This window comes from Vespula pensylvanica, chromosome 13 (assembly GCF_014466175.1).
Source record: "Vespula pensylvanica isolate Volc-1 chromosome 13, ASM1446617v1, whole genome shotgun sequence".
NCBI lineage: Eukaryota > Metazoa > Arthropoda > Insecta > Hymenoptera > Vespidae > Vespula > Vespula pensylvanica.
Genome location: NC_057697.1, coordinates 4,846,093 through 4,872,124, shown reverse-complemented (window position 1 = coordinate 4,872,124; position 26,032 = coordinate 4,846,093). Strand labels below are relative to the sequence as shown.

The 26,032-nt window shown below is 27.5% G+C and overlaps 1 protein-coding gene across 3 annotated transcripts in view; it reads right to left on the bottom strand.

The window, feature by feature from the left end:
* Nucleotides 1-26,032, bottom strand: part of LOC122633850 (GTP-binding protein Di-Ras2) — a 79,370-nt gene that overhangs the window by 11,528 nt on the left and 41,810 nt on the right. Inside the window, exons 1-2 of one of the 3 annotated variants that reach the window (XM_043822271.1) lie at nucleotides 10,750-10,762; nucleotides 7,585-7,588 (exon numbers count right to left, since the gene is read on the bottom strand). The exons of the other annotated variants lie outside the window; for them this stretch is intronic. The gene's annotated coding sequence lies outside the window, so the exon portion shown is untranslated. Of the gene's footprint in view, nucleotides 1-7,584; nucleotides 7,589-10,749; nucleotides 10,763-26,032 lie in introns of those variants that run through there. 3 annotated transcript variants of the gene reach the window in all.

The following is a 26,032-nucleotide window of genomic DNA, read 5'->3' as shown; positions in this document are numbered from 1 at the left end:
TACGCAAAACATCATACTTCGTCGATAATATCGGTTAAGAATATTATTTATCGATAAGAAATTATTTTTTTTTTATGCTCCTCCAGATAAGCAATGTATGAAAAGTTTTTTTTATATCATTTAGTTAATAAGACAAAAAGGACATTAATAATTTATTAAATATAAATAAACATCGATCAAAGAATCAAACATAAAGCTTATTTACCTCACCACGATATTTTCCCTCATATTTCCGATTCTCTTTTTATATCTAAGCCGAGAATGGAGCGAGCCTGTTATATTGAAAATCAGCCGGAGTGACTAAGGATATTTCCCTGAGGGAACGAATGGAATATGAATAATATATCCCTATTGTCTTCCTCCATTTACTGTCACGATATGTCTTATCGAACGAATGAAAGTGAAATAATAATATCAAATTTCAACAAATGAACTCAAAAACTTTTTCTTCGCATATTTTCTTAATAAGCATACACACTCATCCCCATACAAATACACACACACACACACACACACACACACACACACACACACACACACACACACACACACACACACACACACACACACACACACACACACACACACACACACACACACAATAATATATATTTTTAACTTTGATTTAAAAAAAATTTATTAAAAATGTTGAGAAAGTTGGTAAAATAAAATTCGAAAAGTAGACTTTGAAATCAAGTGATATCGTTTATATTTCGTATCACATATTAAGTTTTCTATACATCCTAATGGCTATTAGATTTTTGCATTAGTATTTTTAAATATTTTTAATAAATATTTTAAATAAATATTGGATATCTATAATAAAATATCAATACGTAATATAAATAGTCATTATTACATCGATTAATGCAAAAACTGTCTGTATTTTAATTTTAATATTTTAAAATATAATAATTTGTTAGTATGTTAAATAGATGGTCAGTATTTATAAAAATATTATCTACTGATACTTTATTATGAATACTGCTCAATATTTTCATGTACTTATATACTGACCATTTCTTTTACAAAATATGTAACAGTAATATTAATATCAAAATATTATCAGTAATAAATAAAAATAGAAATTGATTCTTAAATATTAAGATCGCTATATAGAAATGATAAATTCGGTATATGTCTTTAAACTTTTAAAGATTTGCTTTGGTTATTGTAATTCACTAATACATTCTCTTGAATATATTGTATATATATTTATGTACGCGTTGTAACGCGTAGACGATCTCTTGTTATCGTATTTCTTGTGGTTGGCAATAATTAACTATCGATCATGTAACCTCTCTCTCTCTCTCTCTCTCTCTCTCCCTCTATCTCTCTCCAACTCTCTCTCTATCTCTCTCCATCTCTCTCTATCTCTCTCTCCATTTCTCTCCTCTCTTTCTCTCTCCATCTCTCTCTGTCTCTGTCTCTCTCTCTCTCCCTCTTTCTCTCTCTCTCCCTCTCTTTCTCTATGATTATATAGCTAACGTCGAGGTTTAATCGTGAACTATATTATCCTACCCAAGTGAATAAGAGATACAGATTTAACCGCAAATTCCTACGCACACGCTTCGATGTAAACTAATACGCGTGTTGTGATGGTTAACTCTATGTCTCTTAGCGATAACTATTTGATAGACTGCCTGGTTTAACTAAATGCTTTACTTAAAGATAAAACTATCGTACATGATTTAAGAAATTAATTGAATAATTTGATAAAATCATTGTCATTTGAACCGTTTTTGAATCATTGTCATTCTCATCGAAATTAATAATATTAATCAATGGCCATTATTAATAATATTTATCATTAAGTATTAATAGTATTAAAAAAAAAACAAAATGAAGAAAAAATATATATATAAATTATTACCTGTAATGTAGTAATAATTATTAATAATATCACTATTAATATTTATTAACGTTGTAATAATTTTTATTAATATTGGTATTAATACTAATTAGTGAAGTAATAATTATTAATAATATCACTATTAATATTTATTAAGGAAGTAATAATTATTATTAATATTAGTATTAATACTAATCAATGAAGTAATAATTATTAATAATATCACTATTAATATTTATTAACGAAGTAATAATTATTATTAATATTAGTATTAATATTAATCAATGAAGTAATAATTATTAATATTGTCATTATTAATAATTATTAATAATTTCATTATTAGTAATGTCATTATTAATAATTATTAGTAATTTAATTATTAGCAATGTCATTATTAATAATTATTAATAATGTTATTATTAATGATGTCATTATCAATTATTTATCATACGATTATAAGTATTATTAATTAGTACCATATTACTTAATATATAACTTATTATTAATAAAATATTATTATTATTAATAATTATTACTACATTACATTACAGTTATTAACAATTATTAAGTATTATTAATAATTAGTATTATATTACAGACAATAATGTATATATACATTTTTTTATTTTTATTTTTATTTTTTTTTGTCTATTTCTGATTTCTTTTTTGTATTTTTTTAAAGAACCGAAAATGAATACAATAATTTTATGATCTTTCAACTTTTTTAATTAAATTGGAGAATATTTTATTGAATTTTTCCGTCAAAATCGATAATCATCGATCAACTCTCTATAATTCAATTTATTTTTTGATTGTATCTACAAAAAATAATATATAATACAAAAGTTATATTAATACTTTACTAATGAAAAGTTTTGGATAAGTAATAGGAGAGTATCTAAAATGATTGAATCAGCGACAAGTTATATATAGTTTAAAACTAGAAAATTTGAAACAAATGTTTAGAACAAATGATAGAAATAGAGTTTGATAATATTTTTTAACGAAAGATAAATCGATGAATTATTCTGGTGAAATGGATTGCATAAAATTGGAGTCCCAGTAGATTGTTATAATTTTGTTAACAAAGAGTTAATTAACCTTGACTATAATTAGTATTAGAATGATATTTTAATACAAAACTGATCGTTTTAGTATAAACAAAGTTTATTTTCTCTTAATTACGCGCGTGTTTCTATTAATCTTTGCGAACACGTTAGTCGACACCTGGAATAAGTGTAACAATATGGTGAGAAGTTTCATCGTATTCCATGTTTCAAAAAGATTTGCGAATATACAGATAGAACTAGATAATATCAGATATTTTTAAAATATTTAGAAACTCCTATTTAACTTTCATTTGTCAAACTTTGCATATCTATAGGAAAAACGATTTTTCTTTTTTCTTTTTTACTATTCCAGTTCTTATTTAAGAAAGATGTACTATTACGTTATTCGACATCAAAATGCTAATATAATTATATTACACTAAAAGTATTATTCATATTTTTTAAGAAAGTTTTTTAGAAAGAATATTTTTTTTTTTAATATTTAAAACTGGATATAGGTATAAAATAACGATTAATTTTACGACAATTAAAAGTGAAAAAATAAATGTTTTAAAAAATACGGACTTATAAGAGCATGATTTTAAAATTACACAATTGAGTGACAAGTTTTTTAATCATCTAAAAAAATCTATACATATATCTATATATAGGATGTTTCATTTTAATCGCACGCGCACATATACACACACATATACACATATTTTCATAATATAGTTACGTGTGTGTGTGTAATTTTTTTTCAATGAATTTCTAATGAAATTCATTTAAACAATTTTTGTTTTCGTTAAGTACAAATGAAGAAAGTTTTATAATTACGGACATTAGAAATCAATTGATTAGTAACTAGTTAGTAAATACTTTTAGTATCTCCGTTCTAGTAATCGTGAAAGACGGAAGGGTTAGCCGGATGTTTGATTAGGTATATACACTCGGTTTAGGTAATCATTCGTGGCAACTAAGCGAACTACGGGCTTAAAGACGTAGAGATGCCTTTAGAATGATTAGGAGTCTAGCTATCGGCCGAGGTAACCGTTGGCAAACAAGCCAGACAAATGCCATAAACTGCTGAAGTCAGATAAAGGAAAATTGTCAAAGGAGAAGGAAGAAACTGACAGGAAGGAAAGTAATGAAAGAATGAAGAAAGGATTTCATTAGTTTTCTAATACTTCAAAATAAAATTTAAACACGAAATTTTCATGTTAAATTCTAGTTTCAATATTTTAATAGTCTAAAAAAAAAAGAAAAAGAAAAGAACAGAAAAAAGGGAAATTCTATATTCACTATTTTTCGTTGAAAAATGAAATGTTAAATATATTTATAAAAGTTATTAATTAATCAATCAATTGATTAATTAATTAATTTATTAATTAATCAATTTATTTAGTTATATACTTATTTAATTTATATACTTCCTTATTTATTTTGTAATATCAATTTTTTTATAAAATTATTCTGTATTATTATTACTAAAGATTAAAACTTGCTCATGATTAATTAATTTATTTAGTTATAATTTATTTATTATATACTTATTTAATTTTTTTCGTAATATTAATTTTCTTTTCATAAAATTATTCTTTAATATTATTATAAAAAATTATAACTTCTCACGATTAATTAATTTATTTAGTTACAAATTTATTTAATTTGTTTCATAATATTAATTTTCTTTTTACTAAATTATTCTTTATTATTATTATTATTATTATTATTAAAACTTACAACTTTTCACGATTAATTTATTTAGTTACAAATTTGTTTACTTCGTTTCGAAATATTGATTTTTTTTATAAGATTATTCTTTATTATTATTATAATTATTATTATTAAAAATTATAACCTTCTTATGAGACCGATAATAATCCTAATGCAAGTTGAATTAATAAAAAACAACGAGACGATTTATTTATCTCATCGTACATGCGGATCAAGCTACGTTTCGATGTGCATTATGCATAGATCTTTGTGTCGTAGGACATTAGCCATGATTAAATTACGAAGTATATATTATATACGTACAAACTTCCCTTTATCTATTTTTCTTTCTTATATTTTCTCACTTCAATATGTCCATGCTTTTGTTCGTTTCTTTCGAACTCATCCGTAAGCTTCCTCTCTTGTTACCTCCCTCCCTCCCTCCCATCCTTCTTTTTCTTTTCGCGAATTTATCCTCTTCAACGTCATTGTATGAATATTTCATCGCACGTGCGATTGCCTACCAACTTTCGTCTCTTTTTTTTATTTTTTTATCTCTCTTTCTGTCTGTCTGTTTGTCTGTCTGTCTCTCTCTCTCTCTCTCTCTCTCTCTCTCTCTCTGTTTCTCTTTGTAATTGTTTTTTACCATGGATTTATACGAAGATATTTTTTCTTTTTTCTTTTTAATACATATATGTATGGGAGAGGTGTGAATTTTATCTTTTTTCTTTTTTTTTAATCAATCTACCGTACAAATGTTCCTGCGTTATGAATCTTCGTTTTTTTTTCTTCTGTGATTAAAGGACAAATGAAATTGAAACAATAATATTACGGATTTATAAAGATAAAGATGTATACGTGTGTATTGTGTTTACTTGCGGGTAAAATGAGATCATTCTATATATAGATATAGATTGTTTTGAACGATAAAAGATGATTAAAATTGAAATAATAACGCTGATCAAAAAATTGAAACTTTTTCCCCCATATCCGATTTGTTTAATGAATAGATTTATCTAATATTGGGATAAATTCAGAATAGTATGAATTCAATTAGAAAATTGGATTCTCTTTACGATCTCACGTTTTCAAGATACGGAGCGTTGATAAAAAGATAATAATACGATGTTTAAATACGACGTTAAATCGAGCATTTTAAATACGAAGAAAATGTAACGTTCAGACAACTCACTACTAATATATTCTTGATAATGTAAAAAAGATTCATAGATATATAAATCAATGAAAGTATTAAACTTAATCCACGTTAATTCACGACGTTAATATTGAAAGTTTAATGCCAATATTCTTTGCTAAAATAGAATGACGAAGCTTTTCTTTTGTATGGTGTCTCATCAGTCATTTTAAAAAGAAGCCGACGATAATCGTCCATCATTGAAGGATTTTAGTGTTCTTAGTAATGAGATTCTCCATGGTAAGGTTATGTGAAAGTATTAATCCTGTTCGTCAATAAGAGTACTATAGTTTTCTAGGAAAAAGTTAAGATCCTATTATAAACAGTATATTTTTAGGGATTGTTCAATAGACAAGTCAATATGTCTTGAAACATATTTATCATTTTGTAGCGACTTTAAAATCCTATGTCTTAGTTAGCATTGGGTATTATCGATTCAGACTAGGCCGATGAAAGATTAAAAATTCTAGCAAACAAACCATTAAACAGAATAGATATAGAAGAAATTCACTGTGGATGACGTTAATTGGCGAAATTGTTTTCGATGCTATGGTACACGTAACATCATTCGGTATTATCAACTATTTCGAATCAATATATATATATATATATATATATATATATATATATATATATAAACCGTACCTAACGAAGATATTTGTTTTTGGAAATAGTGAATGTTTTAACACGCAAACCACTGTCCTAAATGCCATGAGCAAGATTTCCAAAATCGTATATATTCTCATTGTACGATGTGTATTGGATAATAGCAACAAATGGTAATGATTGCCTAAGAGTAATGTAATGAATAAAATCATTATAGTGCTTTCAGGGACAATGGTTAAGAATTACATACTGAAAGTTGAAAGATTTAGGATGAATATAATTCTAAGAAGAGATTCTAGTAAGCTTCGTGATGAGATGAGCTCATGTAATAATAAATATTTATACTTAAGTTGTAACCACGTGCGCTTGAGATCAATGCAAGGACACTTAATGCAGAAGAGGATCGGACTAAACGTGGTTAAAGTTGCATGTACGGAGTCATGTTGGCGATTACATCTCAACGAAGATACGAAAAGAAACGAGAGGAATTGATCGATGTTACCAGAAGATATATACATAATACTGTATAGTTCAATGTCGGAGGTTAGCAGTATGGCCGTACAGGATCTAAGGTTGCATATATATTGCCGACGATCAATTCGACGAATGATCTCAATATCGTAGTAATCTTCGAACAAAATGAATATCGAAGAAAATAGTAACTTTTCAAAAAAAAGAAAGGAAAAGCAAGAATTCAATGCATCGGTGATTACAAGAACACCGTACAAAAGGAATATTCAAAGAATTTCTTGAAGATACATATCAACGAATATGAATCTATCCTTGCTATTGTCATTAGAAATAGTCCATAAATTCCAGTTTATTGTGAAGAGCGGTCTGCAGAGAATACTTTAGAATTGTGAAATAAAGAAAACAAAATTTTCTAAAATTGAATTCCCTTGTTAAAATTATTTTAAGATTTGAATCTCCTTGATGGTTACATCCATGTCTGGTGTTCCGACTCGTTGTTCCCTGTGATTAGTGAAATACGTTCAATCAAGTGAATATATTCGTATTACAAGAATAATAATTAATATAATTCAAGGAGTCCAGATCAAACACTTTTCCACTGTCTTTCCATAAATGTTTTCCGCTTTTGATATCAAACATTAGAATAATTCCAGTCGCCGAGATTTAGTCTTTCGTAGACTTGATCGTCGATTAACCAAACTATTAAATTCACTATTGTCAACCATTAGATATATGAGTACATACAAATTTGATCATGATAACCAAGAAAATACATGTATATATAAACATACATAAAATATAACTTGTTGATCACGGTGACTAATGTAATATTGAATAAACTGTACATGTTCGCACTACAAATATTATTTGTCTTGGAAACAAGATGTTGACTATTGTAGTCTTCAAAATAGCTGAGGTCTTGAAGCAATATTAATTACTGAATATAATTCTAAAAAAATTTTATTTTTTATTAAATAATTCTAATTCTCTTTAGTCTGTTCTCAAAGTAGACTGGAAATAAATAATCATCCCTACCAATGGTGGCAAAGTTCTAATGTCTTTAAGAAATTCTTTGAATATTGTATAGGACGTTTTGTATGACGTTCTTGTTTTCGCCGATGCACTTAATGCTTTTTTTCTTCTTTTTTTTTTAAATAATTTCATTATTTTAACGATTTCTTCAATATCCATTCCTTTTCGTAGTTGCTACGGTATTGATAAATTCGAATAAGTTTGGTCCTTGATTCTCTTTCCTCTGTTTTTTCGTTGACCTCGTCGCCGGAATGAATATGGATACAATTCGTATGACCATATTGGTAACCATCGAACTATGCCATACTACGTATATTGCAACATCAAGATTTCTCAACGATTTTGCTTTTCAAACTCCTCTTGCTTCTTTTCGTACCTTCGTTGAGATAACCGCCAACATAGTACATGCAACTCTAACCACGCTTGGTCTGAACCTTTCCTGCGTTAAATGTTTCCGTATTGATCCCAAGCGCACGTGGTTATAACTTAGGTATAACCACTCATCATTATACAAGTTCATTTCATCTTGAGGTCTACTAAGGCTCGACAGAACTTGTTGTCAGAATCATATTTATCCTACAGCTTTCAACAATTTCAATATATAATTCTTAATCATTATCCCTGGAAAAGGAGCACTGTAATGACTTTATTCGTCACATTACCCTTAGGTGACCCAACATAATTAACATTGTTTGCAATTACTCCGTGCAGATCGTACAATGGGAATATATACAAGTTTTGAAATCTTGCTCATGGCATTTAGGACAGTGATTTGCTGGTTAAGACATTCGTTATATTTCCGAAAACAAGTACTTCTCTAGCTGCGGTTTATATATATATATATATATATATATATATATATATATATATATATATATTCATTTGGTATAGTTGAGGATGCTGAATGGCGTCATAATCACTATGGCAACATAGTAACATGAATAATTTCGTAAATTAGTGTCATCCGCAATGAATATGTTAACTCTCGTTACATTCCGACCAATCCAGTCACAGATTTTAACACCGGAGAAGGATATAATGATCGAATAGGAAAATGATTTTCTGTGGTAAAATTATTTTGTGGTGTAACAGGTTAGAATTCGTCCTTAGTTGAGTTCCTCTTTTAGATTATAACGTCTACGTGAGGTAACCAGAGATGAGATAGTTAGAAGGTTTACGAAAACTATGCGCTTACGAAAATAGGAGCGATATACTGTAAAATTTACTTTAAAGATCTTTCATGAATAGTTAGACCTTGTACGTTAAAGATATATGAAAAACCAATAGAAAATTTAATTTTTTAACTTATATTAATAAATGAAGTAACAATAATTTCTTAAGGTATACATCAATGATATAACAACGAAAAGAACAAACAACAGAGGTACAAGATACCTAGAACAATATTCCAATATCATCCTGGATTCGATACGATGATATTTTTTAGCAGAACCTCTGCTAGAATCCTGCAAGAATGCAAAAGAGAGAGATTTTTTAATTAATAACTCTATTTCATTGGTTCTGATTTTTTTCTTCTATTCTATGTCCTATTCAATTTCCTTTTATAAGATGATAGTATGGAAATGTTATAGAGTCACTTTGTTGACGTGTATGTTCAAAATATTTTTTTTTTTGGATCAGCGAAAAAGTTTTGATCTCCAATTGCCAGTCAAACAGTTTATTGATAACATTTCTACGTCTGGTGATTGATCACCGACGAAATTTTTGTTGTGAAAAAAAAAAAAATATTTTAAATAGAACGAATTTCTATTTATATCTATTTAAGTTAACCGTACGTTGAATCCTTTTCTCATTCATAAATATTTTTCTCGTTGAAGGTTAGGAATGCGTAATCTAAAGACCCACTTTAAAGAGGAAGTAAATCGATACGTTTCCCAACAATTTCTAAACCATCTTGCCGTTATCAATATTCTATAATATTATACTTTGAATTTTAGTCTACTTATGCGCTTGCCTAACATCTCCAGAAACAGAAACAGTTTAGAAGATTTCCAATATCCTTAGCCTATAAAAATATATTCCGATAAATTCTTCGAACTTTGCGTGAATCGTATCATGCTTCAACGCTAATACAATAGATTCATTTATTAAATTTTAAACCAAGAGGTTTAAAGTAACGATAATATTTTTATTCAATAGAAAGCAAATTTTTTTTATCCTGGACTAAGTTTTTTAGATACGTCTAAAAAGGGAGAATCGGAAGGAATGATTTTAAAAAATCTAAAAGGTCAGTTTCTGTCATTCCGTAAACATGGTCACTAATTAATTAAATCCGTGATTAATTCTTAAGTCTGTATTTTGTATTCGGTGATTAATTAATAAACTGGTAATCAATTATTAATTTCTGTAATATCTGTATATTCCGTATTAATTCTATAAAATCTAAGTAATAGGTAACTAAGTAATAATTCCGTATTTTACATTTTGTAAGAGCGACGATCAATTAAGAACTCTGCGTTCCGTATTTGTTCAAGCCTTAATAAATTTATCAGATTGTATTAAAAAGTAAGTGAATCTGCAATCAGTTGAACGATCCACATTCTCTCATTACTATTTTACATTCTGACCAAATGATTGAAACGAGAGTTTACTCTTGTGTATCATTCATAGATAAGGTAAGCAATTTGAAATCTTTATTTGATTCTTTAAACTCTCTCTTTTCGTTCGTTTTGTAGTCTACTTATTTATAAAATTTCCTTCTATTGTTGTTGACACACACATGCACACTCCTAACAATTTACAATACTAAGAGCGATAGATTATTATTGAGAATATCTGCCTTTGGATATTCGCAAAAAAAAAAAAACACGTAGATAAAGAACATTTTTAGTCAAGCACATAGTCTTCAATAATGTACCGAATCGAGCAATAAATAAACAGTAAAAATAGATTCCTAGATAAAATGAGACATGGGTTTGTCTGGCGCCTATGCTTTAAATGTTAATGCAACACTCATGACTTTAAACGGCCATCAGGATAAAGAATCACACATGAGACTATTTAAAGATTTCGAACAAATCATTTTGACATATTACTACCGATAATTTTGCTTTCTCTTTCTATGCACTTTTTACTTAAACTCCTTTTTTTCCCTTTCCCTTTCCTAATTTATCATTGCCTTTCCGGATAGTTCGATAGAAATCAAAAATCAAATGGATTGAAACCATTTCTACTCAACAATAAGACAAACGAATGTTACCAATATTACTATGTCTCAATCGGAGGTATCCAGTACAATCTAAATCGTAACTAATCATTCGTACTCAACAATAAACAACCGAGTTTTACGAACATCACTGGCCATTCTTCATTTTGTGGTAGCCAACACAACTAACTATACGTAAAGAAACAAGCATATCACGACAACTATATCTCATTTCTTCGAAATACATTCTTCGAAATACAAAGTATTGCTAAGTTATCGCGCATCTACCTCACGAGTTCCACGAGATCCTTTAAAGAAATCGCGTTATTCCATTAATTTGTGGGAACGCAGCGAACGGTATTTTATTGAGAACATTCAACTGTCTCCGAGTTTTATACCATTGTCTTTTTTCATCGCGACCATTGAGTCTACAGGTCTGATGATTAGGAAGAGACGAAAGACAGATCCTCTGTACGAAGTGACCATCATCGATGGTTCAGTGCGAGAAAAGCAACGTAACAGGCTTTCGTAGTTGCGCATTTACGACGCAACAAATTGATCGACATTTTCGATTAGCAGAAGATGATGTTTAAGTGGATAAAGTAAAGGACACATAACATCCTATAAGGATTGTTTTCGTGATATAAGAAAATAAACGTTATCAGAGACTTATCAGCGTAGTTGCAAAAACCTAAATACATATATTTTTCAATTTAGGCAAATAAAAGAGTGATTAAATGTAATTGGAAGATGCAATACGAGATGGTCCTTCGAATATGTTAAATAATTTGCGAGCTTGTTTACTGAAATGTGTAAATAATTTATTGCGTATTCGTAGTTGGTAGTTGAAGGGAAAATTTTAAAAAATTAAAAACCGATTTTTAAGTAGTTTAGTTAAAAAAGAAATATTTATTATAATGTATGTCTTTACCAAATAAATAAATACCAATGAATATCTTTAATAATAAAATACCAAATGTATATCTTTTGTAATGTATTGGTTTTTTGAAAATTTTAGTAAAATTCATTCGTGAGAGAAAGAATTATAACGGGAAAGTACGCGGATGTTGCGAATGTGATGATAGCTTAGGCGATAAAAGTCGATAAGTCGAAAAAAAGAGTTCGTATTCAACAGTAAGACAACCTAATCTTACCAATATCACTGGCCATGCCTCACTGGCCAGTGTATCCAAGTTACACAAGGATACCAGATACCAGAGGTATCCAATACAATTTAAATCGTTTTATGTCGATCGTACTCGACAGTAAAACAATTGACTCTTACCAATACCACTGGTCATGCCTTAAGCGAAAATACCCAGCACAGTTTAAATTGATATACATATTTCGTACTTAAATCAAGTTTTCTTTTTATTAATATCATTGGTCATCCCTCTTTCCGAGTTAGCCAACACGATTAACTACACATAACTTAAATATCATCAAAACACCTGTATCTCGTTACTTCAAAAATGTATTGTTATAATTTCGATTCACGAAGTATTCTTTATCTATTAGGTTGTCTCAAAAGTATCTTTCGTTTTATAAAGAAATCATAGATGAATAATATCTTATGTTTTATATTATTTTATTAAATTATCTATGATCCATTTTGCTCTATTACCTTTCTCAATCTCTCCAGAAGCCTCATAATGTCATGTTTCCAGAACTTATAGGGTTTGCTAGCAAAATATCATTCCAAGTGCATTTTTACGTCATTTATTGTATCAAAATTTTTACCGTGAAGAGAATTTTTTACTGAAAGAAATAAGTAGTAATAATACGGGGCAATATCCCCTTATTCTCCATAGTATGGAAGATGAGGTCTCAAGAATATTCTAATTAAATGATAACAATTTATTTTTAACTGCTAAAGACACATGGGGTCTGTTGTTATTGTGCTGGAAAACAATGCCTCGTTTGATCGTTAATTCTGACCGTTTTGTGGTGATTGTTTCTTTCAATTTGTCCAGTTGGAAACAATATTTCACTGAATTAATTGTTTCACCTTGTGGAAGTATTTCATAATAGATGATACCCTTCCAATTCCGCTAAATGGACATCAAAACTTTCTTTGGATGAAAACCAAACCATTGTTATCTTTATTAAAGGCTTCTTATCCCTGAATCAAGATCGTTTATGTGTAATATTCTCGTACAGAATCCAGATCTCATTTCCAGTAATCAATCTCTTCAAAAATGGATCTTTTTCGTTTCGCTGAAGAAACAAATCACACGTCGAAACACGGTTAAGGAGATTGCTCCTTGCAACTGATGCGGAATCTATACTTTAGAGCGATTGAAGTAGCCGATCTTTGTAAAATTACTATGTATCGTTATTCGTAGATTATTTAAAATATCTACCAATTCACTAAAAATTACCAACTCCAAATTTTCTAAACCAACCGCGAACTGTCCGAATACTTGCAGTACTTCTTCCATATATGATGCAAATTTCAGTTGCAAATCTCTATGTTACACTTGGAGTATGAAAAGGTCAATGCGATATAAGACTTCAATGCGAACGAAATATATTCTACGACAGCTAGACGACGATTGAAGATAATGGCCACAATGTTTGACAAATAAGGTTTCATCTTTGTATAAATACCAGATAAAGTAGCCGAGTGCAGATAAGAAATTTTTGGGACAACCTAATGCCTTATGAGCCCCACTTACTTCTTCAAAGAAATCTTTCAAAAAGAAATCGCATTTTCCAATTAATTTGTGAAAATGCAGCGAGCGGTATTTTGCTGAGAATATTCAACAATTTCCAAGGCTTGTTCTGTCGTCTTTTTTCATAACATAGTGGATCTATGGCTCTGACGATTAGGAAGAGATCAGGGATCAGATTCTCAGTATAAATTAGGCATCAATGTTGATTCAGCACGAGAAACGCAATAAAACGCGTTTTGCAAGAATGATACAATAATTGAATTCTATCGATCTGTGAATTTCTCTCTGTTCTATTGCTCATCGATCGAATTAATATTCTTTGATCAATCTCTAGTAAAGGCTTTACAGTCTGATAAAAACTGATTATCTTGAATTACATCAAATGATGTAATACTTATATATATATTATTATGATGTAATATAATATATAAATAGTTAATAGGTGTAATATAAAATAATCGGATCCTCTACAATTTCTTTAACATCTGTTAACCGAAAAGCCACGAACACACAATTGCCTTGAAAGAGGATCAAATAGCTAATTCGAGATTTTTGAGGTTAACGTCAATGGTTGGAAATAAACGTACCAATTTGTGGTCTAATAAATATAACTTTTCTTTTCAGGTTTTAATGTACTCAAAAAATATATTTTTTTGTTTGTTTTCAAACAATGAAAAGTCTCGAGTATTTTTGTTAAAAACTTTTACAAAGTAATTCCTCAAGCTCAGTTTTTGAGACGAAATTATTTTTTTCGTAAATTGTACATTTTCCTTTTCAATGATATATTATTTCATTATCGGCTGTTCCTTAGCCTTCATTTTATATTATATTTTTATTATATTTTATATTATATATATATATGTATATATACATATATATATATTTATATTTATAATGAATTACATATTTCATAGAAAAAAAAGAAGAAGAATACAACCAACATAAAAAGCTGGAAAAAATCTAAAATATTTAAAAAATCTTTATTAGAGGTCAATAAGATCAATAATCAGATTCTACAATTAAAAATACAAAAGAATTGATATATCATACGTCAGATGGGAAAATGAGTGTTAATCAGTGTAACGTTATCAATTTGTAGAAATAAAGATGATTAAAATAGTATATCTTTTATGTGGAGATAATTTTTTTTTCCTTTTCCTTTTCCTTTTCTTTCTTTTTAGAATCTTTTTTGCTTTTTTATGGTTTTCTCTAACGTCAAAATTTTCGACGAAGTTTCCCTTTGTAGAACGCATCGCGTCGAATTTCAAAATTGCTTCTGTAGTGAAATGACAACGAGAAAAGGGGGTCGACTTTACGTAAATGTAATTGGAGGATCGTCTGAATCGTCGTACGTGACTTTGTCAAAGGTTCTTTTATTTCGTTCTTCGCGTTCACTGGCTTTACCATGTAATCATTTTTTCTTTCTTTTTTTTTAACGTTCGCTATATGACACTTTCCAAATAATAAATTCATGTATGTATGATTAAAACACAAAAATTGTAACAAAATTTTAATAAATATCTTACAATGATATTTTCTTAAGTTTCAAGGATTTTATTAGATTGTTTGTGAAACGTAATTAATGGGATTAAAGTAAAAAATTATTTTTTATACAATAACATTTAAAACTACCCCTGGTGATATGCAACATTTCATACTTCATCGATAATATCGCTTTACGTTTTATTTATAGATAGAAAGCTTTTTTGAGTCTTTTGAAGTAAGCAATCCCTTTGTGTATAAATTTCTATCATTGCCTACTTTCAGGGGTAAATACTCTATAAATGACTTTATTAAATTACACGATTTTTTCCTGTAAATCACTTACCAATTAATTTATATCTGTGTAGAAATGCGGTATAAAGGCAAAATTATTTATTTCCAATACGAAGAAGGGAAATAATCCAGGAAGTTTTTCGATGGTAAAATATAACAATTAAAATGAAATTAATAATTTCTTTGATGCAAATAATCAATTAATTTATTTCTCTTTCTTTGTTAAATCTTCAAATTGATTATGTAAAGCTTATAGAATAGGATATCCCTCTGGCAGGATTTAAATTAGGACCAAATGCACAAATCCAGAACGTAAATCTACGAGTAATACTCGTAAGATGTAATTCAACAGAATGTTCTTACAAACATTAAACTATGTAGGAACGAGAAATGCTTAATGTGGTGCATTGCTTAGAAATTTAAGGGATAATTCGAATAGCTTGTTATAATTATACAAAGCCATATTAAGATAGAAACTAAATTATGTTGCATGTTCATGTGTAACAAATTAACAGCAATAAATTCTATTTAAATCGGACTTCAAGGATAAAATTAATTGTTCTTCAATTTATATAGATTGATTATAAATCAAAAATGAGTTGAGTGTCTCTTTTGTCGGAAACAATAGAAGAAAAAAAAGTATATATATTAAAAAAAGTTTCGTGATTTTATGCGAAAAATATTTTAAAAGATTAAACTTTAGATATATATTTGTTTAATAAATTTTTAAAAAATAATTGATTAAAAAAGAAAATTGCAGGATATTTCATAAAAGAAATCAAAAATCATTAAACTTTCGATTTAACCAGAATTTTATTTCGTCTTCTTCAAATATTTGTCGCAGAAAATCATAAAACTTTATATATATATATATATGTGTATGTGTGTGTGTGTGTATTATATATATATAAATATACAATTTTTTGTTTTTTATTGCTTAACAAACGAGATATTGAATCGGCTCATAATTTACAATCAATCGTATATATAATACGAAGTTATTTTATTATAATAATTGATAAACTATACTAACTCACAATTGAATTCCATTTGTTGCAGAGAATATCGGCAGACATTTTTAAATGGAAACGTCATCGTTGGATTCTTCTGAGAGATCGTCGTTAGGCGACATAGAATTATGTTGAAACGAGATAACGAGCATCGCAAGAGACATTATGGTTTGGGGAATGCGATATGCCGATTGTGTTTTGTCAATCGAAAGTTCGGCTTTCGAGTATTAATTAGAGCATCGACAGAGGAAGTGAAGAGAAACTATGTCATGGGAATCGGTTGGCTGACAACGTTGGACATTTAATTGGAAACTGGATGGGATGGGGGTTGATACTAACCACCACACCCCTCAAACCTCTCGTCTCTGAGCACTCACTCACCTACCTACCTATCTACCACCCACCCTCTCTCTATCTCTCTCTCTCTCTCTGTCTTTGTCTCTCTCTTTATCTTTCTCTCTCTCCCTCTCTCTCTCTCTCTCTCTCTCTCTCTCTCTCTCTCTCTCTCTCTCTCTCTCTGTATGGTTCGTAACCACATGCTTGCATGGCTTTACGGGGTACAGTAAATTGGCCTTCGTATAGGTAAGAGAAGGTACAGTTTCACAGCTTTAACCGGCATAGACGAGCGCTAATTAGTTTCGAGAGCGATTGTAACCGAGAATAATGCTTTATACCGATTTTCGTTTTCGATCTTGTGTATTTTATTTCGATTTATTTATTTTTTTATTTTGATTGATTTATTTGCAATCTTCTTTCTTTGTGTGTGTGTGTGTGTGTGTGTGTATTTAAAGCTGATGCTCGCAAATTTATGAACTTTTTTTTTAATATGCTTTACTTTAACTTATAGTACGATTCATAAGAGGAAAGAATTCATTTTTAAGCTCTCTCCTATAAGCTGTTCTTTTTCATTTTCTTCTTTCGTCAATATCTTTATCTCTCTTTTGTCAAATTTATAATCTTCTTTTGAATAGAACCAAAGTTTGTAGATGTTCGAATTTTATCTGAGTAATAATTTTGTATTATAGTTACAGTTAAAAAAAAAAGAAACAAAGAAAACGCGCATTCTTTTCTTTCTGTAATGCTTCTATGAATTTCTTTCTCCTTATGTCTGTAAATTTCTTCCTTTACGTGAAATTCAAGTCTGCAAGTACGGATGTATGATTCTTTCTTAGCGTAATAATCTTATTTTATCGTGGCAGTTTTCTTTAAAAAAAAAAAAAAAAAAAAGAAAAAGAAAGAAAAAGGAAGAGGAAAAAAATATAACCTTCTACAAAGAAAATGTTTTAACCCCTTTTTTTAAGCTCCTGTAGGTAGGTTACCCATTATTACACGCCTACCTATTAAGTTGTATAAACTGGTTGCCTTCTGCAGGGATAAAAAAAGTTTTTTAGTCTTACTTATTGTTCGTAAGAAATTTTATCGACAAAGTATGAAGTGTAGCCTATCTCCAGACTTTAATAAATAAATATTTATGGAAAATATAATAACAAAATGAATACTCTGTGTAAATTGCAAAAAGATATCGTTTGACAATTTGTTGTTATTTTTATCGTTGTTCTTAGAAAAAGAGAAAAGATAAAAAAAGAAGAAAAGAATGAAATTCTCGGAATCGTGTCATCGTAATATTCTGCAAAGTTCGAACTGAGAAAAATGTCTTATAATAAACCGTTTGGAATTCAATGGAGATATCGAATGAAAAGAAAAAGCGAGCTAAGCTCTCTCTTTCTTTCTCTCTTTCTCTCTTTTTCTTTTTCTCTCTTTTCTTTCTTTTTCTTTTATTTGTGACAGCGAATGGTGGCGTATGGAATGTTATCCATTTGCATAACTATCATAAGTATTCCTACCTTTTTAAATTCACTTTTCATTCTCTCGTCGAACGAGAGATCATCCGATCTGCATGCATTCGAAGATTTTATCTATTACTTTTTGCTTTGTTCTTCTTTTCTCTTTTTTTATGATGAAATGTTATTTTTATCTTTTTCCTCTTTTTTCTTTTTCTTTTTTTTAAAAGAGACCTAACAATTATATATCTATATAAAATAAAAATAGAATAATAAAAAAGAGAGATTACATGGTTAATAACTTAATTAATTAAAAAAATCAATGAGAATTGTCCATATCGCGGATACATTTATTTAGTTTTAATTTATTTTTTACTGTGCACATTATAGTGAAACGAAAAAGAAAAGAAATGAACGAATGTTCATCAGAAATATATAGAAAATTTAATATATCCGAAGATAATGTTGTACCATCGCCAAACTTCGTAAATTTCTCTCTCTCTCTCTCTCTCTCTCTCTCTCTCTCTCTTTTTCTTTTTGTCTTCTTTTTCTTTTTCGATGCGTAACGACGGAATGTATAACAAGTCAAATACTTTTCAAAACAACATTTCAAATCAAAATATTTTTCTAAACAACATACTTCTTTTTGGACGTTTTTGATAACTAAAGTAATAAAGTGCTTTTCGTCGATGCCGATGGCGACAAAAGTGAATTCCATAGTCGCAAATGTTTCGTTAGTTATATTAATTAAACGGGACGACAAAATAACTACCACGTTGGTTTTCTACTGAAAACAATTTTTTAATAAATTCATTACGTTATATTAACTTGTAATATTTTTTCTAGTAAACAAATGTAAACAATCTAAAAACAAATAATTGTGTATATGTTTTAATGTAGATGTTTTGGAAAAAACGAAGAAACAATTTTCGTAGATAAAGAAACGTCATATATATATATATATATATATATATATATATATATCATGTAATAACATAGAAAAATATTATATACAATACTTGAATGATATGTAAAGGGACATATTGCGATGTAAATACTTTTTACGTGGGTGGAAACATAGAGGAGATAATTTCAAGGTCATCACGTTTTTCTTTTCTTTATTTAGACGCGATACTATATTTTTCTTATCGTCTCATTATAGCCAACGTTATGACGATCCTAGATAGCGTACTAGAAGATCATTCAAGGTTAAATACGATGATAAAATAAATTTTCTTACGTTACAAAATATGTTCGAAGTGTCGACCATATTTGCCGACGCAAAATTATTATTCTTTTATCGCCGAATTATGAACGTGTTTTATTTCTGAACTTATTTAAACACTATATGCTATAGTAATTAGTTGTATCATATTTTTCCATGTAATCGGTATTTCATTGATGGACAGGAATTTTTAGTGCTCGAAGATAAAGAAAGAAATCTAATATGTCGTTAAGTCTTCAAGGTCATCACTTTGATAAGAACGAGTTAACCACGAAATTGGTTCTATCCATCGATTTGAATAAAGTTCATTGATTCATCCTGAGATCCATCTTGATTATCACGGTGTTACTTGTCTCAGTAATCAATCGATAACCGTCTATTGGTATTCAGCGCACAGTGTTGTAAATTGCTATAACGTTTACACCGCTCTACCATTATTGTATTATTAGAAACTTTAAGTAACTTTCCCCTTGTGACAAGACATTTACATAATTTAAAAAAATTTTAATTATAAAAAAAAGAAAAAATTAAAAAAGAAGAAAATATAACAAAATTTGTTAGAACAAATAAGTCCAGTGATGATAAGATCGCAGTTCGTTCCACAATTCGAAAATAATAATAATTGTTTTGCCATCTTCAATGACCACGAATGACTCTTAAAATATCGAAATTATTATAATAACTGGCTATCCTATGGAGATATAAAAGAAGACAAAAAAAAGTATAACATTCCGTAAAAGAAAAGGAAGTAAAAAAAAGAAACAAAAAAAGAGATGACATTGAAATCTCCTCTACGTAAACGTTTACCTCTTTTTCCAGGTAAAAAGTATTTTCACTAAATTATGTTTCCTCTTTTCCTATGTCATTCAAGTTTTGTGTAACATTTTTGCCATAGGTATTTTTATAAATAGTGGAAATATTTTTGACGGACAAAGCTTTTGGTTGCACTTATTTAACGCTTGTGTTATACTTTAATGCTGACAACGAAGTTTCGGGTAGGTATCTAGAGAGCACATTACATGACTAAGTTAGTGACAGGTTATATGTAGTTTAAAGCTAGAAAATTTTAAACAAATGTTTAAAACAAATGACAGAACCGGAGTTTAATAATAGTGTTTAATCAATGCTAACATCGGTGGAAGCCAAGTAATTTCATTCTGATGAAATTGTTGGATTGTACAGTGTCAGTGGAATGTTATAATTTTGTTAATAAAGAACTAATTAACCTTTGATTGTAATTAGTATTAAAATGATATTTTAAGGGAAAACTGACCGTTTTAATGTAAGTAAAATTTATTTTTTTTTAATCACGCGCGTGTTTCTGTTAATTTTTACGAACATGTGAATCGACACCCGGAATAAGTCTAATAATATGGTAAGAATATTCATTGTATTCTAAACATGTTTCAAAAAGATTTCCTAATATACAACATTAGATATTCTAAAAATATTTAAAAACTACTTTTTAACTTTTATTTGCCAAACTTTGCAAATCTAAAGGGAATTTTTCTCTTTCTTTTTTTATTATTTTAGTTCTTATTTAAAAAAGAAGAACTAATACGTCATCCGATATCCAAGTGTTATTATAATTATATTACACTAAGAGTATAAATGTTATATGCAAAAAATATTTAAAACTGCAAATATATAGTAACGATTAATTTTATGAAAATAAAAAGTGAAGTAAAATTTCTGGAAAATATAGAGATATGAAAGCGTGACTTTAAAGTTACATACATACAAAATTACAGGCATACAAATTGCACATGTATCCAATATGCACACACTATCAAAAATAATTAATATTATTACAGACGAAAATTAATATATTTTTATATAGATATATATTTATTTTAACGAACTTATAATGCAATTTATTAAAACAATTTTTTTTTGCATTTAACACGAATGAAAAAATTTCTAGGATATTAGAAATCAGTTGATTAGTAATTAATAATGTTTGAATTTTTAATGTTTCAGCTTTGGTAATAGTGAAAGACGATATAGTTAGCTTAATTTTTATTAGTTGTACTATATTATTTGTTGTATTTTATATATTAGGAAAAGTGATTTCTTCTAATTTTTTTTTTGCTATTATTAGCCATATCTAAAAAGGAGGTATTACTACGTCAATCGCATTCAGCTTTTAAAAATACTTCAGAGAAGATATTACTACGTCATCCGACATCAAATTGTTAATATATATTTATTTAGTAATTTTTTAGACATGATCGATTAAAATGTCTGATTAAAATATATATATATTTACATATATATTTTAAAATGTCTGATGTAAAAAAAACACAGTTTTTTCCATGAAAAATAAAAAGAAAAATCATTAAACAGTTTAAATGGAATCGGTTCTTCATAATTCGTGATTTTTTAAAATATTATATTTGACATGCGTAATCATAAAACTTTTTTTGATATACATTTTTTTTTATTGCTATAATCAAAGGAAATTTTTAAGCGAACCTTAATATATAATTAATATGTCTATTTGAATCTATTCAAATCGTGAATGAGTTTTAAATAATTTCATTTCTACGAACAGTAGAATTTTTGTTTTACTTTTGTTTTAGTTTTTTTTATCCTTTGATAATTTCGTGTATTTTTTAAAAATTTATTTTATTTTATTTTATTTTTTTTCAAATTTTTTTCTCTTGTTTGATAATTTAATGTGATTTTACAAAATTTATTTTATTTTATTTCTGTTTTAGATTTTTCTTGTTGTTCGATGGTATCATGTAATTTTTAAAAATACATTTCTTTGCCAGTTTGTTTTTTATTTAATTATATAAACTACAGGAATGTAATTTTTCAAGTAACGAAGCGATAAGAATGATGATGGAATAGAAAGTTGAATGGAAAGTTTTGAAAATAAGAAAAAGAAAAATAAATGGATCGTTCACACAGGATTAAGATATCTCATCGAAAATTTCCTTCTAAGGAGAAAAAGATAGATAGATAGATAGATAGATAGATAGATAGATAGAGAGAGAGAGAGAGAGAGAGAGAGAGAGAGAGAGAGAGAGAGAGAAAAGCGAAAAATAGAAGATTAATGAACCTTGACGTTCACAAGAATCGAAGTAGATCGAGAAGAAGGTTCCAGGCTGTCGAAGAAAATCGTGATCATTTAATCGATCAAAGTTACGTCTGAACTTTGTTGCATTTTCTAATTAAGTTAACACACAACTCCAGTTACTGATACTCTCATGGAATCTAATAAAATTAACGTAATCGAAGTACTAGTTATCCATATAGAATTTTAAACATTTTATCTACTTTAATTCAATATTTTTCCTTTCATCTATACGCAAAAATTATATAAATAATTTAAAAATTATAGTATTATTTACATTAATATAATACGATTATATTATATTATATAATAATAATATAATTAATATAAATAATACAAATCATTTATATATATAATATATAACATAAATATAAAAATTATATTATAGATTATATAAACTTATAATAAGCTAAATATAATAATATATAAATATAATTAATTATACAATCATACTAAAATTAATTATATATTATATATATGCATATATAATTAATTACAAACAAATATATATATTTATAATAACTTTAAATAAAAAGATATATATACATCTATAATTAATAGTATATATAATAATATATATAATATATAATAAATATATATATATATATATATTATTTACTGAAAATAAATTTCGTAATAAAGGTCAGTAATTTGAAAAGCATAAAGAGGGAGTAAGGAATTCGATTTTTGTTTATAGCATGACACCGAGCAATCAGTGATACAGATTTATTCCATCTCCTTAAAAGCTTACAAATTTATAACATAATTTAGAACATTTTATAATAATAAATAACCTCATGCAGAAAATCGTTGAATTCGTCTCAAGAATTATAGAAAAGAAAAAATAAAAAACGTATAATTAATGAAACGAATTTGAAATTTCTTCCACCATTCAACTTACAGAAAAAATAATTGACACTATGTGACGTGTCCGAACATACCAAACAAATTTGTAAAAAATATTTCTTTGGTAAGTTCAGTTCCTCATGAGGTATTACAATTTCTCGAGATAAACGAGTTACCTTATATAAATATATATATATATATATATATATATATATATATATATGTACATATATATACACACATAAGGAATAAATGGGGCAATAGTATACTTTCTTAAAAGCCTCAATACATTTTAAATTTAATCAATATTCAAAGAAACAAAAATTATTTATAAAAATAGATACACGAAAAATTATAATATTAGGATAAAATTGAAAGATAATTTGAGATTTTTGTTAAAAAACCTATAAAATAAAAAAGAGAAGAATTGCATCCCATGCAAAATCCTTTCTAGTGAGATGATCCATGCTTCGGGATAGACCAAATAAAAAAAGAAAAAAAAAACGTTTTTAATATAATAGCAAGAAAAATGCTTTCTTTTGTTCCTATAAAAATTCTCTACAGTGATCATATAAATTCAAAAATAATGAAGATCATTTGTAAAATCATTTATAGAATTTAACACATTGAATTCAGCCATCTTGTTTCGATTTACAACTTTATTGCATTCTATATTCGATATTATATTTTCCCTCAAAATTTTCTTCACACTTGTGAATCATAAAATGTCTGTAAAATTTTCATTATTCATATGGATTTTCTGTAAGAAAGATGTTTCCGTCTGGATTAGCTTGAATTTTTAGCCTGAATTTCATTTTTCATTTCATTTAATTACTTATTTTTATTTTATTTAATTGTTTAGTTAGAAATTTTAGAATATTACTTTTATTTTATTTAGTTATTTAGTTAAAAGTTTAACTTTAGGTATTTTTGCCTTTTGAAACGTTTCCTATGTTTTTTAAGTTATTGAGATGAATCTTAACATGTTAGTATAGATGAAATTAATTTTCTTAATTAAATTTAATTTTATCATTGTGTTTGGTGTGTCTGTCACGCGAGTCTTTTTATCAATAAGTTGCGAATAATTAAGTGAGACAGATTCTAATTTTTCATTTTCATTTTATACACTTCATACGCATTCGTTGTTCTACTTGTTATCCTTCGATTAGAGAAGGTGCATGATAGATTTTCATCATTAAAAATGATTAATATAAAAACTAAAAGTTCATTGAGTTTTTTAGTAGCTGGTTTTAAAAACGTAAAACGTAAAAATGTATAATTATGGAAGGTCAACTGTCACCGAAAAAATCGTTTCATTTCGGAATTTAATAAATTATGATGCGCTAGTTTTTCCAATAATTTTACAACAATATTCAATCGTACAATTATAAACATAATCTTTAGATACTATATTAATGCATTGTATTAAAAAAAAGTTATTGTTTCTTGGTTAAATATTAAGTAAATTATGATTTAGAAGATAAACAGGCAAATTTTTGAGATCATTTAACAATTACAATTTGAAATTATTTCATTTCTATGTTACAAATAATATGTTCAAATTCTTAATTGAAAACAAACAAGAAGAGTATTGTTTTTAAGTGCCATTATCAGTTAAACATTTAAAACATTTGGAAATCAAATATTTGAAAATGGAACTGTATCTATAAAATATGAAACCGAGTACTGTCGTATCACCTATAAGGCTATTCCATCCGAAATTACTCTCTATATATATAAATATACATACATATATACATACATACATATATCTATACGTATATATAGTTAATAGTATATATATTATATTATAATATAATATTAATATTATATAATATATATATTTACATATATATATACATATTCGTATATATATACATATATATATGTATATATATATATATACACACACACATACATATCTCGATAAATTGCGTTTTAAATTTTAAGTTGAAAACAATGTTTATTTTATTAAAATATTGAAAATGTTCATTTCCGATTTCCTTGCAGTAATAAAGTTTTTTTCAGTGTTACATCGAATGTTTTGCAATACATTCAGTGTAATCTGATAGCATTCTTCAATCATGCATTGTTAAAGTTCTTCTATCGAAGGCTGATTGGTTGACACAGATATATTTTATATTATAAAGATCTCCATAAAACAAAAGAATGAAAGAGAGTGAACGATTAAAAAATTGCTGAATTAAAAAGTGCTGTATTTGAATTGCGTAATGCGAAGGAATTTCATCGTGTTGACAAAAAAAGAAAAATAAAAACTCTTCTTCCAGCATATTCAGGTCATTTTCAATGATTTCTACGATAGATCTAATTTTCAAATTTTAGAATCAAATTATCCGGTAAAATTATTTCGATAAAAAGAGTCTATCAATAATTTTATTATTCAATATAACGGCTTCCACACGTTCAACGGATTACACCGGATATATTGCAGAATATTCGAAGTATCATTCAGCAAAGACTTATTATGCATGAAATTTGATATATATTCTGAATATTTAATAAAATAAAACTTGTTTTCAAGCTGAACAT